Below are 15,244 nucleotides of genomic sequence, written 5' to 3'. Positions count from 1 at the left end.
ATTCTCAAGAAGATGAATACAAAAGGAAGTTACTAAATATTTGTGTCCTTATTTTCTATCTCCATTTTCATGTAGTTGTCATTCTAAGATTAAGTGAATAAAGTTTATTTTATTTAATGCGGCTTGGATAGGTTGTATATCAGTTCATTGTTGATTTTAATTCAAGCAATTTAATTAAATGCTTATGTGAGCTGATATGATTTCTTAGTATATGGAAGGGATATTATAAGAATGGGATTTAAGGTTAGTAGCTGATATAATTGATTGTAAGTTAATTATATGGATCAAAATCTACTGATATGACTTTGTGTAGTAATGGACAAGGCACTGATCATTAGTTAGGATGAAAATTGAAGCAGTTATTTAGTAGCACAAATCATTTTAAAACAAATTAATATATGAAGTGTGTAACAAAAATTTATATGTTGGTCATTCACTTATTGTAATAGCTCTTAAGTTTGTAGTTAGCTTCTATTATTCAACACTTGATTTCAATTCCAAAAGATTAAGAGACCAAATCTACTCTAAATGGATGTGTGATGTGAAAATATGAAGAAATGTTGAAATCCATAGGTAAACCCAACTTGGTTAGAAAAGCCTAAAGTGTAGGAAGCACTCTTGCTTCGTTACTTGCTCCAGATCTAAATGGGTTTTACTGAAAATCGAAAGTAGCTAATCCCTAGGTATCTCCTTATGTAGTATTATGGTATTTCTTTTAAACCTGTAGTTTTAAAAATTCAACAACTCCTTCTAGCCTTCCAATGCATGAACTCTTATCCTTCATATACCTTCTTTTCTATCATCTCCTTTCCATCACCCAATCAACATCTTTGAGCGTACCTTTTAGTGGTCCTTGGCTATCCTGACTCATCCTTTCAGTAGGAGCAATATAAAAATTCAAAAGGCTTGAAATATTTCTTTAAAATATTGAAACAAGAAGAAAAAATAGAAATCTACCTTAGTGAAAACCTAGTAAACAAACACCTTCTTAGAAAAAGTAAAGAGAAATAAATTTGTCTAATGGTAAAAACCACTTCTTTTGGTGCCTTGGGAAAGTGTCGTGATGAAAACTCAGTAAATAGGCATCATGTGTAATTCTACCATCATCCAACTTTTCCCTCTTTCCTCTTTGATCTTGACAATGTTGAGTTATCCATGAGCATTAGCTATCTTATCCATCAGCTTCCCTATCATGATCTTGTGCATTCACCCATAGCCTTCATATCTAGCTTCATTCTTATTTCCCATCGCTATTTTATTTAATTGACCCCTTGGTCTTGATCAAATGAATAAGAATAAAAATATGGTTCTCTTAAGGCTCCTTACATGTCTACTCTTTTGGACTATATGCTTTCATAACCTCTATTCATTATACTATATGTTATTTCACTTGTTGGCTTCTATATCCTATCCAAAATGTGATTCATATGGCTATTTTACTCTTTTCCTAGCTTGGGTACTCTTGAGGAGTTGGACCTTGAGTATCAATTTCACTCGCTTCATACTCCTTGCCTACCCATCTCTACTTATCCACCAACTTGTTACTACATCATACCCTACACCTTGCTTGACACTGGGACAAAATGATGTGATCTTGCTTAAGAGATAGTCAATTTTTCCAAGTGGTGAAAATTTGGAAATGGGTGCTACTTGAGACCCTTACACTTATGTCTCTCAACATATTTCTTTGCACTCTAAACCATTCATCTTATATTGCTTTTCCTTGCCTAGCTTGGAACTAGCTCTTATCTACACCAAGGGGGCATGAGTTGTATAGCTTATAATGGTCTCTTAGTTGTGTTAGTGTTTCTTTTTCATATCTTATAAATAATTTTTTTCAACACTTTCTCCTTGACATCGAGTGTTTCTCAACACTTGTTAAATACTTTAGCTACATTCTAGGATGTTGTGATATCTCTCATTGGTAGAACTTGAGTCCTAGGAAGATAGTCATGTAACTTTAACACTAGCACTTAAACTAAAACCAATTGAGGCTTGTTGGCTTATTTTATTTGTGTGATGTCTATGATGATTTATTTTTCAAGTGCTCCTTCCCTAATAGTCTCTCAAGGGTGTTATAAACTAGAGAAATGTGGGCATGGGGAATGTTTTTCCTTTTATTTCTATCTGCAAATGTACTTTGTAGATATTAGGTGTTTTGAGCATTTTTCTTGACCCACTTGACACTTAGGATCTTCAATGTTACATCCTCACCTATTTTTTCAAGTGCATTCTTAAGGTCATCTAGAAAATTTGTGTCTTTAGGTGAGCATAATCTTGCCACACTAAACCTAGGGAATCTAACTACACTATCATCTTGACCTTTATATCCTTGATGCATAGGTTGGGTTCCCACACTCTTATCTAATATAGATCATATTCATATCCTCATGGTTATAATAGTGGTTATTTTATCATCTTGTGATGTCCCTAGTAAGGCTCAATGATAAAAACTATACCTACTTATATAACACTCGCAATTTCACTTTTCATACTAGCTTGCATTTTAAGGTCATTATAGCTTAATTTCCATTTGAATGTCGAGAGAGTCTTCTTTATCTTTTTTGGATGTGTCAGTCACTTGTATTCTTCCTCTTGATTCTTCTCAATCATGTCTTCATCTTCTTTTGATATTTTATCTCATCACTATGTTCTTCCTTTCCTATCATCACAATGGGTTAATCTTATCATCCTATCTGATCTATCCTTATATACCCTTCTCACCTAATTTTTGGACTCCTCATATTTGCACAAAAATTGCACCTTTACCTAATTTCAACATGCTGGATCTATTTTTAGGATCAAAATCAAAATTTGGGTTCATCTTTCTAGTCAAAATTGCATTTTAAATTTGTGTCTTCTTCTACGTAGTTGGCTGACTCTTTGAGGCTTAATCTTCAAATATTTTGGGGCAATCATCACTTATTAATTTATACTCTCTTCTCTTTCATTTCATTTCACCTTTCTTCCTATTTTGACATAATTCTAATGCTTTATCTTTCTTGTCAAACTTACTCAAACTAGGGCATATTTTCATTGCCTAGTGGTCATTCTTTGGTCTTAACCTCTTATTTATCATCATGGACATTGGCTTATCTTGATTTGATAAAATATAAATCATTTATGCATCTCCTCTAAATAATTTTAATCTCAATATTAAGGGGGCAAGAATACTCAATCATTTTTTTTCGTTGCTACAAATTGATTCTACCATACCTATTTCTCGGGAGTATATGCTTGACCTTTCCATTTTCTCTTGATCTACTTACTTGTCTCTCAAAAGAATATGTTTGACCTTTCCATTTTCTCTTGATCTATCTATATATCTATGGTATATTCTTGACCTTTCCATTTTCTTTGGATCTATCTCTCTCCTAATGGCTAGTCCTTGTTGCTTATCGATTGTGCATTCAGAGTCATATATCTCTCTCTACTTTGTTCTTTTGAGTTAGATCTCTCTCTCTCTCTCAGTTTCTATCTTGACATATTCACTCTTTGACTTAATAATTTTCCAATATCAATCACACATTAGTCAAAGTGGGGCAAATGTAATCACCCAAAAATGGCCATTTAGACTATGAACCCCCTTGCTAACAATTTTGCATAATTTACTTATCACTTATCTTTGATCAAATCATCACATTGATATCTATTCAATTATGGCCTATGGTTTGGCTAATTTATCCTAAATATTTCATTTAATTGAAAGAAATTTCTCCTTTTTAATTAAATAAAATCACCAAGTCCCACTTATCCTAAGTGTGCACATGAAAAGCATTATTCCTATTTTGAAAATAAAAGAAAAGGGATTTTTTTCTCACATGAGGGGCACACTTTCCAAGGTGGGTAGAATCTTTAATTCTCTACCACACATATTTTTCCTCTTAATTACCAAGTTATATCTTGCTTAGGTGAGATTCTTTTTCACATGGACCACTCAAGGCTCATTCTTCACCATTGATTTTGCCTCTTAGTTTCTACCATCCATTTCTCTTTAAAAGGGGGTTCTTTCCTCACTCTCTCGTATAATTCTACTATTTGATAACATAATATTGTAGGTTTTCTTATAGATTTTGGAGCACTTGGAAAAGTCACCTTACATGCATCTTGCACTTGCATTCTCTTACTCACATCTAACTTAGTTTCCTTTTTTTATGCATTAGCTTAGCTCACCTAGTCTAATTGGGGGATCTTGTAATTCTTTTTTAGCTTACTCTTGAATTTTCATTTCACTTAGCCTAATCTTGCATCTTGCATCTCTTTTAATTTACTTACATTTGCATTTCACTCATCTTGATTCTTGGATATTGGTATTCTTGCCTCTACTTTTTGAATCTTTCATTCTATGGTGCACCTTGCAAGGGTTTCTTTAGCTAGGTTCATTTGAAAGCCACACTCATAGCTCTTACACGTCATAGATAGGAATCTATAAGTCACTTCTTGAGACTCCCTCTTCCATGGGTTTTGTCAAGTATAATAGTTTATATAAGTGTACCCTATTTTTGATATATATTGATTTTGTCATATGAAGAATTTATTTACACTTATATACCATAGGTATTCATGTATGTCATTGAATAGAAACCCTTATAGTCAAAATGGATTATAAAGTATAAATTAATTTTGTTGCAAAACTAAACTTGTATCATTATTATGATTTATTTGTATGTGATTTTGTTGCATTTTTTTGTAGTTACTTGGCGGTTTGAGATTTACCCTTACGAATTATGATCCAAAGGCTATAGGCGTTTATGTGAAAAAGATATTACCATTTTTATGTCATGATCAGTCTGTGTGTGATATTAGATTATATCTCTAATTAATGTCACTTGTTCCAATCATTTTATATTTTAACCAAAAGAGGTGATTACCATTGCTTTGTTGAAGTCCAATTTACCTAATCATTGTGTGTTGGTGTTTATGTTCTATACTTATATGGTTGTATTATGGAGAATGTTACTTTATGTTCATTCTCTAATCTAGATGGTTATCTTTATGAGTTGTGTACCCTATGTTGGAGATGGAGGATATTGATGTTAGTTTATCATTGTTCTCATGTTATGAGACTTTGTGGATTGTTATTATAATTATGAGATATTCATTACGGTATGGATGATCTTTTGAGATGTTATATTGATATGGATAATGGATTCTTGTATGGATCTGGTGTTTCTTCTTATGCTCCATTATTATACTATGGTGAATTGAATGGGTTATTAATTTTATGAGAATCATTTTAGAATTATTTATCCTTCTCTTTTAGTTTTTTTTTTATGGAGCATTAGGGTAGGTTATCTATGTGTATAGCGAGGAAGTGGTTAGCAATGGGGGTTGGGCCCTAAGTGGCTACATTGGTAACTCATTATGAGTAATTTAATTAAGTCATGACACTACACATTAAATGAGGGGTTTTTGAATAAAATAAATAAGATAATTGTGTTCCTCTCCCATGCCTTGTGTGTTAGTACAAGCTAGGATGGGAGTGAGAAAAGATGATTGATTGATGTCTTGAAAAGTTAGTAAGTCTTGTTTGTATGAAAGCTTATTGATGTTACATAAAGTCACTAGAGAGTCAAGGTCCAAAGAGACTGTTAGGGTAACCTAAGAGCTGACTCATGTGATGATATTGTTAGAATATATAGTCCACTAATATAACTGAGAAGGGGGGTGAAATAGTTATCCAACTATTATCACAATTATCAACCTTAAACAAACTTAACCATATGAGAAAATATAAATTGAAACCAAAACAAAATACTCATACAAATAACCCCAGATATGTTAATTAGGAAAACCCTTGATCAAAGGAAAAATCTCGGTGGGGATGGTACCCAAAAGATGATGTATTAATATAAATATTCCTTGTTAGAGGATGGGTCCTATTAGGAGTCTATGAATACATTTAATACATATGAGTCCCTGTTAGGAGACTTTGAATCGCTCTTAAGAGATTTCAACCCTGTTAGGAGTTGTGCCAACCTTGTTAGGAGTTATGGAAGACAACTAGACCCACTACCCAAATAGCTTCAAGGGAAAGACTAGTGAACCCACTATCCAAATGATCTTTGTATTATTCCTTGAAAAATAATAAAAAAGAACTGTACTTCCTTCCTCTTCTTTTGTATTTTCAACCGAACCTCTGCTCCTTTTGATCTTGTAACTAGATCACAACATTCGCATCCAATAATCCCTTGGATTTCTTACACGCATTCAGTAAGCACTCTACTCCTTTTCTCACTTCGCACTTCATACAATGATCACAGCACTCATGCTCTATTTACAAACAAGTAAATCATCTTTCCTTGATATCATATCTTCATAATAATTCCTTGAGTCAGCCTTGAGGCTTTCGCATTATTATAATAAGATAATTAATTAATTATAATTACAATAGCACTGTCGACTCATAGTCTATACAAAACTTCACACATGTGAGAGTAGGGCTTACGCACTTGTTGATGTCATCAACAGACAATCCTCTTTCACTACTTGACTACACATCTTCTCATTCCATCTCAGAATGTAAGATAGTGAACAAACATCAGGAACTTCTTTCCCAATACTCTATCTCTGAACTGCTCTATGTAAATCAAGTACAACTTTTGTACGTTTTCAACTTAGACTTTGCACACTTGACCACATCATTAGGACATTTTTTTGAACATGTCCATAATTATGTATCACCAGACAATCAAACCATTCTCTGTACCATTAAGATCTTTGTCTTCTACTCAACCAGTCTTTACAGAAACCATGCTATGTTGACATCAATGACAAACATAGTCATAAATGCAACGTATCAATACTCTCCAATGCTTACGATACTCCCCCAAAGTAGTATCATTAGCATTAATGCTAACAATTTCCCTATTTGACATCGATGGTAACATAGATTAAAAACCATTTAAGTTCCAAGAATAAGAAATAGTGTAATATTGTTGTTGCTGACCAGCATCAATTGTCCACATGCTAAATAGTCTCAATACAACAAGTGCATACTCTTGCTTCTTAGACATCAATTGTTTACTTCACACTAAACAATTCAAAATACATCAAGTGCATATTCTTTCTTCCATACATGAATCTTTCTAAATCTCTCATTCATGCATATTCTCTCCCCCATACTTAGGAGTTGTTTTTCATGCATATTCTCTCCCCCATTGACATTAATTTCAAAGGCCTCAATCTCAATATTACAACATACCAATTGTTAAATACTAATTGCTAATATGTTGCTTCAAGTCTTCAACCAGCTCAGGTGTCCAAAAACACTATTCAAAACCAAATACCAAGAGTCCTCAATAACTCTATTAATCACAAATACTCTCCCATATGGGAAACATCAGCATTCATTCTAGGCTAACAATTGTGCTTTGTACCACTAGACTAATGCACTCTTTGCATCATCTACTCAGAAGTAGGAAGGGGAATTACCCCAAACATACCTCTCAAGTACTCAAATGTATCTTTAGGAAAAGGCTTCATAAAGATACCTGCAATCTGATCTTTAGTACTGACATACTCCAATTTGATCTCCTTTTCAGTTGCTTTCTCTCTCAGCACATGATACTTAAAATATATATGCTTTGTCTTAGAATGCAATACAGGATTATTAGACATACTATACTTGTGTTATCACAATAAATGATAACAGGTTCTTCAAACTCGATTATGATATCCTTCAACATTTGCTTCATCCACATAACTTGATTATAGTTATTTGTTGTTGTAACATACTCTACCTCAGTTGTACTCTGAGAAATGTAATATTGTTTCTTGCTTAGCCAAGAAACCAATCTTCCTTCAAGAAAGAATGCTCTACTACTAGTGCTCTTTCTTTCATTCATATTGTCTTCCTAATCCGCATCAGTTTATGTACATAGAGTGAAGTCACTTGATCTATCATACCAAATTCCATAATCTGATGTTCCTTTCAAATATCTGAATATTTTCTTTACTGCTGCAAAATGATACTCCTTAGGATCATCTTGAAATCTAGCTACAATCCCAACTACATTTTCTATATATGGTCAGGTGTGAGTCAGATACTACAAACCTCTAATCATGGATCTGTACTTCTTCTGCTCTACTATAGGTGTCTTGCCTTTGTTGGATAACTCGTGACTAGTTATCATAGGTGTACCAATAGGTTTACAAATTTTTAAACCAAACCTTTTCAAAAAGTCATTCAGGTATTTTAGCTTGTGAAATAAAAATACCATCATTCTTCTATACAATCTACAATCCTAGGAAAAACTTCATCTCTCCTATCATGCTCATTTCAAATTCATTCTTCATCTCTTCAGAAAACTAATCACTTGCTTCATCATTACTTCCAAAAATGATGTCATCAACAAATATTACTATTATCAGCAAACCATTCTCAACTTCTTTCAAATACAAGTTACTATCTGTCGTACCTTTAGCAAATCCAAGTTTTGCCAAATAACTGTCAAACCTTGCATACCAGGTTCTAGCTGATTGCTTCAGACCATATAGAGCTTTTTTTGTCTGTATACCATGTCTTTGTCTTTTGATAAAGAAAACCCTTCACGTTACTCAATATATACCTCTTCTTCAAGTTCTCCATTTAGGAAGGTTGATTTAACATCCATTTGATAAACCTTGAACTTCTTATTTGCTACATAAGCCAAGAACATCCTTATTGCTTCCGTGCTCGCTACATGTGCATATGTCCCATCATAGTTTATGCCTTCTTGTTGTGAATATCCCTTACATAGAAGTCTAGCCTTGTTCCTTGCAACTTCACCTTGCTCATTCATCTTGTTTCTAAATACCCATTTGGTTCCCATCACATTCTTGTCTTTAGGTCTAGGAACTAACTCCCATGTATCATTCTTCACAATCTAATCTAATTCTCCCTTCATTGCTTGAATCCAATGATCATCTTTATATGCTTCATTTGTGCTCTTAGGTTCAATGTGAGATATCAAACATATCTCCTCATTTACTCTGTTTCTTGTCATCACACCTTTATATTTACTTCCAAATATTCTGAAATACTTCTTGCTTAGCCAAGAAACCAATCTTCCTCCAAGAAAGAATGTTCCACCACTAGTGCTCTTTCTTTCATCCATATTGTCTTCCCAATCCACATCAATATATGCACATAGAGTGAAGTCACTTGATCTATCATACCAAATTCCATAGTCAGATGTTCCTTTCAAATATCTGAATATTCTCTTTACTGCTGCAAAATGATACTCCTTAGAATCAGCTTGAAATCTAGCTACAATCCCAACTACATTTGCTATATTTGGTCAAGTGTGAGTCAGATACGGCAAACCTTCAATCATGGATTTGTACTTCTTCTACTCTACCATAGGTGTCTCGTCTTGGTTAGATAACTTATGACCAGTTATCATAGGTGTACCAATAGGTTTACAAAATTGTGAACCAAACCTTTTCAACAAGTCATTCAGGTATTTAGCTTGTGAAATAAAAATACCATCATTGTTCTATACAATCTACAATCCTAGGAAAAACTTCTTTTCTCCTATCATGTTCATTTCAAACTCATTCTTCATCTCTTCAGAAAACTAATCACTTTCTTCATCATTACTTCCAAAAATGATATCATCAACAAATATTACTATTATCAGCAAACCATTCTCAACTTCTTTCAAATACAAGTTACTATTTGTCGTACCTTTAGCAAATCCAAGCTTTGCCAAATAACTATCAAACCTTGCATACCAGGTTCTAGGTGATTGCTTCAGACCATATAGAGCTTTCTTTAGTCTATATACCATGTCTTTGTCTTCTAATAAAGGAAACCCTTTAGGCTACTCAATATATACCTCTTCTTCAAGTTCTCCATTCAAGAAGGTTGATTTAACATCCATCTGATAAACCTTGAACTTCTTATTTGCTGCATAAGCCAAGAACATCCTTACTTCTTCCCTTCTGGCTACAAGTGCATATGTCTCCTCGTAGTATATGCATTCTTGTTGTGAATATCCCTTACATACAAGTCTAGCCTTGTTCCTAGTGACTTCACCTTGCTCATTCATCTTGTTTCTGAATACTCATTTGGTTCCCATCACATTCTTGTCTTTAGGTCTAGGAACTAACTCTCATGTATCATTCTTCACAATCTGATCTAATTCTCCCTTCATTGCTTGAATCTAATGATCATCTTTACATGCTTCATCTATGCTCTTAGGTTCAACTTGAGATATCAAACATATCTCGTTATTTACTCTGTTTCTTGTCATCACACCTTTGTCTTTGCTTCCAAATATTCTGAAATACTTAACTCATGGTGAATAACCAAACCATGGTTCATAAGGTGTCTTGTTCATACCTTTTCTGATATGTACTCTATTTAGAGTGTACACTATTGTATTGGTTGCTTCTCTCCAAAATGTCTCAGAAACATCATTCTCAAACAACATCACTCTTGTTGCTTATGCTACTAACTTATTTCTTCTTTCAGCAATCCTATTCTACTCAGGTGTTCTAAGTGAAGATAGTTATCTTTTGATTCCATTCTCTTCACAAAATATGTTAAACTCTCTAGAGGTGAATTATCCTCCTCTATTTGATCTCAAACACTTTATCTTAAGACCGGATTCATTCTCAACTCTATTCTTAAATATCTTAAACTTCTCAAAAGCTTTAGATTTCTCTTTAAGAAATGCTACCCACAACATTCTAGTGAAATCATCAATAAAAATCATAAAATACCTTTCACCATAGAATACTCTTTTTTAGAAGGACCACTCAGATCTATGTGAACGATCTCCAGCTTCTTTATGGTAGTGAACTTCTTGTTAGGAAATGATACTTTCTTCTGTTTAGTCAAAATACATTCTTTACACACAACATTAGTAGGCTTTGTAATATTGGGTAAGTCTCTAACTACAAATGTACTACTAACCTTCACAATATTATCAAAGTTTATGTGATAGAATCTTCTATGCCACAACCAACTGTTGTCCACTTTAGCTACCAAACATGGCATTTTAGTAGGATTCAACTGAAATACATTACCTCTGGATCTTGCGCCTATTCCAATCAACTTACCATCTCTATCTTTGATAATGCAAGTCTTCTCAGTGAATTGCAATTGATAACCCTTGTCCACCAACATATTTTTATCTTCTTACAAGAAGGGTTATTCCTTCCTCAATCTTATTTTCTTCATCAAATTTGTTGCTACCAGCAAAATCTCCTCGTGTGCTTGCACTCCCTATTAGATTAGGTCGAATGTTCAGGGCACTAAAAGTTGTTTCAACTCAAGCTAGATCTCCAGACTATCTCAGATCTACTTCTGCATATTCTAATCTTCCAAGCAACGTTTCCTTTGTGAAATCTTTAGCACAAGGCATTACTAGTTGAATCATCTTAGCTACTTGCTTGAATGGTGGTGTCAAGATTTTCAAGATCTTCCATATTACTTCATCTTCTTCCTTGGTTCCACCATGAGACTGAATTTCTATAATAATTTCTGATATTATACCAATATAAATTCTTACAGATTCATCTTCCATCATCTTAGCATCTTGAAATGCACATATCCAATTTTGCAATCTCATTATCTTTGCATGTATATCACCTTCAAAAGTAGATTCTAATGCTTTCCAAATTTTATGAGATGTTTCAAATGACTTTACCTGACTATATTCATTCTCTACAAGATTTGATAGTAGAGCTTCTTTGGCTCTCATGTTACACATGAATAAATAAATCTCATCTTCACTGCATCCTTCAAGCTTTTCTTCATCAATGATTATCTTCAATGAATATATAGTCCACTAATATAACTGAGAGCGAGGGTGAATCAATAATCCAACTATTATCACAATATCAACATTAAACAATTTAACCATATGAACAATATAAACTGAAACCACAACAAGATACTCATACACAATAACACCAGATATGTTAACTAGGGAAATCCTTTATCAAAAGGAAAACCTCGATGGGGATGGTACCCACAAGATGATGTACTAATATAAATATTCCCTGTTAGAGGATGGGCCCTATTAGGAATCTATGAATACATTTAGTACATATGAGTTTCTATTAGGAGACTCTGAATCCCTGTTAAGAGATTCCAACGCTGTTAGGAGTTGTGTCAATCCTATTAGGAGTTATGAAAGACGGCTAGACCCACTGCCAAAATAGCTTCAAGGGCAAGACCAATGAACCCACTGTCCAAATGATCTTTGTATTATTTCTTGCAAAATAATAGAAATGAAATGTACTTCCTTCCTCTTCTTTTGTCCTATCAACTAGACCTCTACTCCTTTTGATCTTGTAACTAGATCACAACACTCGCATCCAATAATCCCTTGGATCACTTGCACGCATTCAATAAGCACTTTGCTCCTTTTTGCACTCTGCACTTCATACAACAATCACACAACTCATGCTTTATTTACAAACAAGGAAAACAGCTTTCCTTTATACCATATCTTTATAATAATTCCTTGAGTCGACCTTAAGGCTTTCCTAATTAATTATAATAAGATAACTAGTTAATTATAATTGCAAAAGAATTGTCGGCTCATAGTCTATACAAAACTTCACATGTGCGATTCTAGGGCTTGTGCACTTGTTGACATCATCAACAAAGTATCCTCTATCACTTTCTAACTGTGCATCTTCTCATTGCATCTTAGATGTAAGATAGCAAACAAGCATCAAGAACTGCTTTGCCAATACTCTGTCTCTAAACTGCTCTTTGTAAATAAGGTACAACTTTTGTACGTCTTCGACTTAGACTCTATGCACTTGACCACATTATCAAAACACAATATCAAACATGTCCATAACTATGTATCACCAGAAAATCAAACCATCGTCCATACCATTTTGATCTCTGTCTTTTATTCATCCTTTCTTTGCAAAAACTATTCTATGTTGACATCAATGACAAACACAATGATAAATGCAACATATCAATATTCTCCAATTCTTAGAATACTCTCCCAAAGTAGTATCATCAGCATCCGTGCTAATAGATACCTCCCCATGTGCATATTAGGTTTCCTATATATTTATATTTGTGTATTTGTGCTAGATGCCTCGTGGATGTCCTTGTTTTATGTGTAACACCACTTGATATAGAGGGCTTTTAGGATCCCTTGCCTAGGATGTGTGTTTTTGAATTTGTGATTTGAGTATTCATGTGTGGACCAAATATTATCTCCGCAACATGATGGGAGTGGGATTGATTAGGATAACACGAGGTTAGGAGGTAGTGACTCTATTACCGTTGGGGTCCCCATAGATTTAAATCGATGTTGGATGTTCCATTATTATAGTTGTATCATTTTCATTCTTATCTCTTTGAGACATTCTCTACATCCAATTGATGTATCTATAAATTCATGTATTATGTAGTGGTATCTTGAGGTCCTTATTGGATAATATATTGTAATGCATTGTATTTATTTCATCACTAAATACATTGCAACGTGCAGTGGATGTCATTTATTTGGATGCACTTTGTGGTATCTGTATGCGTGAAAACCTAACCTATCGAGAGCATGTGTAAACAAGAAAACATTAGTTGTATATGTGCATATCATAAATTGAAAACAAAACAAAATATAACTAATCTTATACTTGAATTTTACAACTTAATACAACAAAAAAGAAAGAGTCCCCATGCAACCTCAAAGCAGCTCAACAAGGTCGCCCATAAGAGGCTTTGTTAGTGTGCTTTAGATTGTGAGATGTGAATGTGCTCTCCCAAACACAATTATGAATCCCAATGGCATGAAAATGCAATAATGAATGTAAACCTATGATAAATGATCAAAAATGCCTTAAAGAAATGGCTATGAGTGAGTCAATCTCAAAGGATTCTAGAATGTGAAATGGAAATGCAAAGAACCAAACTAGTAACAATAATCAATCATAAAATATGCAAGAATAAGTGCAAGAAATCTAATATCTATCAAAGGGTTAGTAATATGAAAAATCTCTAAGAAAGTTGTAAAATTAAACTACCATGATAACAATGCAAATGAGGGAGACGTTAAATGCTTGAGACAAGGGCTCTATTTATAAGTTTGAAAGATGCTTTAGGGAGGTGGCACCTATGTGGCATCGACATTGGTGCCACAAGGGAGACACATGGGCCAAGGAGACAAGTCGTGCAAAGGTCAAGATAAGCCTTTTTGGTGAAAGTGATGGCTCAAGGTTTTCTCACACGTGTGAGAAACGTTGAAGAAAGGAAAAGGAGACAAGTGTGTAAGAGTGTACGACTTTTTGGATAAAATAATAAAATAGAAGCTTTATTGGATCTTGAGTTGCTCATGCATGTGTGAGCAAATACTTAGGGACTAACATGTGTTTAGAAAGGTGTTTAAGATTAGTTAAGTTAGATTAAATAGTGGGTAGACTTAAGAAAGATGAGAGTGATGGTGTAGACTAGGTTTTAGGATGGGATTGGGATTAAATTAGATAGGATTTAACTTAATCATAAGATTAAAAAATTTAATAAAGCAAAGGGATTTAAATAAATTAGAATTCATTTAAAAGGGGATTTATGGAGCTTCATGTATATGAATAAATTCTAATTATCTTTCTAATGTCTTTTAAAAGGGGATTTATGGAGCACGTGAACAATCACTCCACTATTATCTCTTCTTGTTATTATCTATCAAAAAAACATTGTATGCCAAGCTTACTGAAACTTTGGGCTAATTTCTTTTGGGCTCCCTCGCGTGACATTACATAGTGTAACATCAATTTAACTATTAGAAATAGTGTCATTGAATTTCTCCAACCTTCTCATATATCTTACAGGGACACATCCAAACAAAACTTCTCTACTCCTAGAAGAGCACAAAATTTCTCATCAGTACACAATTGATAACTTCTCTCGTGTATATTACCATCAAACTATCGATCTATTTAAATTTTAATATGTAATTATAATGCAATATGAAATATGTTGTGAATTTTAAATACGACTCTTCAATGCAAGATTTGACATTTGTGCATTTAAACTTTAAAGTTAATGTTAAACTTTGTCACTGCTCTTGTTTTCAAAATTCTATATCATCATATTTTCTAGAAATTATTACATTGCATATGACCCAAAAAAATAACTGATATTGTACCAATCTTATACCCCTACGCCAGCCAGATTAAATTTGAGTGTTAGGTCGGCTCTTAGTCTTTTCTGGCATTGCTGTGATTATCCTTGTCACATATGATCAGCTAAAAAGACTAAAACCAATGTTACCGGTTCATAAAG

Source organism: Cupressus sempervirens, chromosome 6, assembly GCF_028749045.1.
Source record: "Cupressus sempervirens isolate cs-2001-9-10 chromosome 6, ASM2874904v1, whole genome shotgun sequence".
Lineage (NCBI taxonomy): Eukaryota > Viridiplantae > Streptophyta > Pinopsida > Cupressales > Cupressaceae > Cupressus > Cupressus sempervirens.
The sequence above is the reverse complement of the archived record's forward strand: the minus strand, read 5'-3'. Positions refer to the sequence as shown.